This window comes from Papaver somniferum, chromosome 7, assembly GCF_003573695.1.
Source record: "Papaver somniferum cultivar HN1 chromosome 7, ASM357369v1, whole genome shotgun sequence".
Classification (NCBI taxonomy): Eukaryota; Viridiplantae; Streptophyta; class Magnoliopsida; order Ranunculales; family Papaveraceae; genus Papaver; species Papaver somniferum.
In genome coordinates, this window is record NC_039364.1 from 110,587,638 (window position 1) to 110,592,382 (window position 4,745).

The 4,745-nt window shown below is 39.5% G+C and overlaps 1 pseudogene; it reads right to left on the reverse strand.

Moving 5' to 3' along the window:
- Positions 1 to 253: 253 nt before the first annotated feature.
- LOC113295072 lies at positions 254 to 1,261 on the reverse strand (annotated as a pseudogene).
- Between the last annotated feature and the right edge of the window lie 3,484 nt (positions 1,262 to 4,745).

Consider the following 4,745-nt stretch of genomic DNA (forward strand, 5'->3'; position numbering starts at 1 on the left):
ACTTCTCGATTATTGGTTACAGACTTACAGTACTTCATGAAACCGTCTTTTAAAAGCTTAAGTTCCAGTTTAATGCTAAACTATACAAAGAAAATTTTGATCAAAAGATTTTAAGTTTATTCCAATTGTTATTTTACTAGTTAAGGTAGTAAATAAATCCGATGAAATACCTTGTTCTAGAGGATAATTCCCTCTCTAATATATATATCTTAACTTAATTTTGTACGCCTCCTGTTTCGTTAATGGTGCCACATTATGCATGACCTATATGAACATCATCCATGTTCCACAAACCTCCCCAATAAACTCCCTCCTCCACATCGTCTATGAAATCGCTAGGCCTGATGTTTTCATGGTCATCTTGAAACATCACAGGGAGGCATTGTTCGTCCTCTAAATTTGTGCACATTATTAACTCCATAGCTTGCTTATTATCCACTTGTGCCGAAGTCATGGTCTCCTCTATTTCTTGCTGTTTAGCTTCCTGTTGATCTTGTTGCTGCTGCTGCTGCTGTCTGCGAAATTGTTGTCGTCTTAAAGCACTAGTTCTGGGCTTGTCTTGGCTCCGCCTATTAGGCTTAGTGATCTTAAAATGAGTTCTCCAATAATTCTTGATCTCGTTATCAGTTCTTCCCGGTAGACATCGCGCAATCATAGACCATCTGTTTTATGTTTTATGCGGGTATGAATAATCAGTAACCGTTTTGAATTCCAATATAATCAAGAAGGAAAACTGCATAGCAAGTGAAATAAAATTTGTTTCTGACATACTTATTGCCCCACAAGGAATGTGACTCTGTGATGATACTCTGCTCTTGTGGTGTCAATTGCCCTTTCTTCAGCCCAGGTTTAAGGTAATTCACCCATCTTAACCTGCAGCTCTTTCCGCTCCTATTCAACCCTGAAGATATTACACAAAGAAAGAGTTCAGGTAGAAGAGAAGCAATGGTACTCTACTCATGGAACCAAATTACTAAATAGTCTTAACCACAGTCTTCTGTTAGTCTGGGTCACAAATGCAGCCAGTGCAAATTCAAACAAACCCGAAAACATTTTAGTACCAAAACACATTCTATCAGTTCTATATATAGTCTAATCACAAGATGCATTAATTATCAATACATGCACACTTAGCAACACAACTCCATCTTCCTTCACCGTGCATACTAACATACTCATTAAGCAACCTATCTTCTTCAGCTGTCCAAGGACCTTTTCTTAACCCTTAGTCTGTCATTCCCCAGCCATCAACTCCCGCCATTTTTTGAAGGTTTCAATAATCTAAGACAAGACGAGATAACCTAAGCAACAAGACAAGAAGGATAATTCCGTGTGTCTTTCATTGATAACAAAGACTCCTATATAAAGGAGTAGTGTTACAACCATAGTCTGAAGATATTCTAAAAGAGGTGAATATCTTCTCAATACAAGTAAGTAAATATATACAAAATATACAAGAATATACCCAATACCCCCCCTCAAGTTGGAGCATGAAGAGTCGAAATGCCCAGCTTGAGAAGAAGAGTTTGAAACTGCTGACGTCACAAGGCTTTAGTCAGAATATCAGCTATTTGAGAGGTAGTATAATATAGGATGGACGAATAGTACCTCGAAGTATTTCGTCACGTACAAAATGACAGTCAATCTCGATATGCTTTGTTCGTTCATGAAAGACGGGATTATTAGTGATATGTAACGCTGCTTGACTATCACAGTGAAGCGAGACTGGTTTTGTATGTCCTACACCAAAATTCCGTAATAACCCTTTTAACCAAATGATTTCACAAGTTGTGGAAGCCAAAGCACGATATTCTGCTTCGGCTGAAGAACGAGAAACTATGGTTTGTTTCTTTGTTTTCCAAGATATAGGAGAACCCCCGAGAAAGATAAAGTGTGCCGTGAGAGAACGTCGACTAAGTGGACAACTAGCCCAATCTGCATCACAATAAGCATCAAGAACTAACTTGGAATCAGCACGAAGTAAAATACCTTGCCCCGGGCTAGATTTCAAATAACGCACAACTCTAAGTGCAGCATCCCAATGTGATTGAGTTGGATGTTGTAAAAACTGGGAAAGAATATGAACAGAATAACATAGATCCGGCCGTGTAAGATTAAGATAGATCAGTTTCCCTACCAGCCTTCTGTAACGAGCAGGATCAGTCATAGGTGAGTCTGAGGCAAGAGCCAGCCTATGATTTTCTTCCATGGGAATATTAGCTGGTTTTGAACCAAGAAGACCTGTTTCTGTCAATATATCTAGAGCATATTTGCGCTGACAAAGGAAAATTCCTTTGGAACTTCTAGCTACCTCAATGCCTAGAAAGTATTTTAATTTTCCCAAATTCTTCATGTGAAAACATCTGCCTAGATATTCCTGAAATTTTCGAATAGCATCTGTGTTGTTACCAGCAATAACAAGATCATCCACATATACAAGAATATACATGATAATATTCCCATGACGATACAGAAATAACGAATGATCATAAGCACTAGTAGAAAACCCATAAGTACGCAAAGCAGCTGCTAGCTTAGCATACCAACACCGTGGAGCCTGGCGTAGACCATACAATGACTTACGAAGTCTACAAACTTTGCCAGATAATCCCATACTAAAACCAGGAGGAAGTCGCATATAGACTTCTTCATTTAAATCCCCATGAAGAAAAGCATTATGCACATCCATCTGAACTAATTCCCAGTTATTTATTGCAGCAACTGCAATAAGAGTTCTCACAGTAACCATCTTTACTGTGGGAGCAAAAGTTTCAGTGAAATTAATTCCTTCCTGTTGATGATTTCCAAAAACAACTAATCTGGCTTTGTAACGTTCAACAGAGCCATCAGACTTTCGCTTAATGCGAAAAACCCACATGCAACCAATTGCAGACTTGTTGGCAGGCAAATCTTCAATTGTCCATGTACCATTGGAAATAAGTGCAGCAATCTCATCCTGCATTGCCTGACGCCATCTTGGATCAGCCAGTGCCTCTTTGAATGATTTGGGTTCAACATCAGTTGAAATAGCTGCAACAAAACAACGATGTGCAGTAGAAAATGCATCACAATTCACAAAATGAGTTATAGGATAGGGAGTACCTGAGGACTTGACTGGTATAGGTGAAGCTGCAGGGGAAACCAAGGTTGTGTTAGACTGCTTTGAAACACCCTGCCATTGGAAAAAATCCTTGTGCCTAACATTCTCAAATTTTGTACGTTTACCCCGGCCAAGTTCCTCATCTGAAACTGTAGTACAATGATCTCGACCATCCGTATCTTCTGGGAGAGAAGAAGTGACAACATCCGTACCAGACGCAGGCACAGTAGAAGAAGAAGCAGGCACTGAATCAATATGTGCATCATTCTCAGCAATGTGTGCTGTGTGATGTGCATCATCCAAGCAGACTGACGGAACATGAGAACTAGTCTGTGGAGGTGTACTGTCAACAGGCGAGAGAGTAGCAGCGGAAGAAGAACCACCAGATACATGTGCATTATTGTAGTCAGTTGCAAAATGATCATCAGACAAATTTCTAGGAACTGAATCAGTGACCGCATCAGAATACAGTGAGTCCAATTTTTGAAGCTCATCATTATCTGCCAACGGGAAAGTATCTTCAATAAAATGTACGTCTCAAGACTGAAAGTAATGACCTGTGTCAAGATCAAATAAATGCCAGGCCTTCTTTCCAAATGGATAGCCGAGAAATATGCAACGACGACTACGACTGCCAAATTTATCACCAGGATTGAGATTTTTTGCGTAACAAAGACATCAGAGAGTGAATAGATGGAGCCGAACCATAAAGAAGATCATAAGGCGTCTTGAAGTGAAGAATACGAGATGGGGTTCGATTAATTAAGTAGGCAGCAGTAAGAACACATTCTCCCCAAAAGTCAATTGGTAAGGATGCTTGAAAACGTAGCGCACGAGCAACATTAAGAATGTGACGATGCTTTCTTTCCACCCTAGCATTTTGCTGTGGTGTCTTAACAACAGAGGTTTGATGAATAATGCCATTGTTTCGAAAATAAGAGACAAGACCTTTGAACTCGGTTCCATTATCACTGCGGAAAGTCTTAACCTTTCGAGTAAACTGTCTGTCAACTAGTGCAAAGAAGTTTGTTAACAAGGTAGGTACCTCATCTTTGGTTTTCATCAAATACACCCAAACACATCTAGAAAAATCATCGACAATGGTTAAAAAATATCTGGAGTTACAGGCACGATTTGGATGATAAGGCCCCCAAACGTCGCAATGAATTAATTCAAATAAATCAACTGCCCTACTAGTGCTCAATGGAAACGAAGTACGAGTTTGCTTGGCTCTATGACAGATATCACAAGCATGAAAATCTAACTGACTATCAACACAACCAATCTGAGGTAGAGACTTCAAAGCTTGGATAAAAGGATGACCAAGCCGTTTGTGCCATAATTCTGCTGCAGTCTTCTCTAACACAACGTTGACACGAGCTGGTTTCCCCATTATCAAGCAATACAGCCCATCCATGAGCTTACCCATACCAATCCTCGTCCTCAAAGTATGGTCCTGTATAACACATTCAGAGTTAGTGAATTGAACACTTATATTATTCTTCTGTGCATGAGTAGCATGCGATGAAGATAAAAGTTGAGAAACCGAGAGAAGATTGCATGTGAATTGAGGAACAAACAACACATTGTGCAATATAAGAAAATCATTTAACTGCACAATGCCAATTTTGGTTGCTTGTATGCT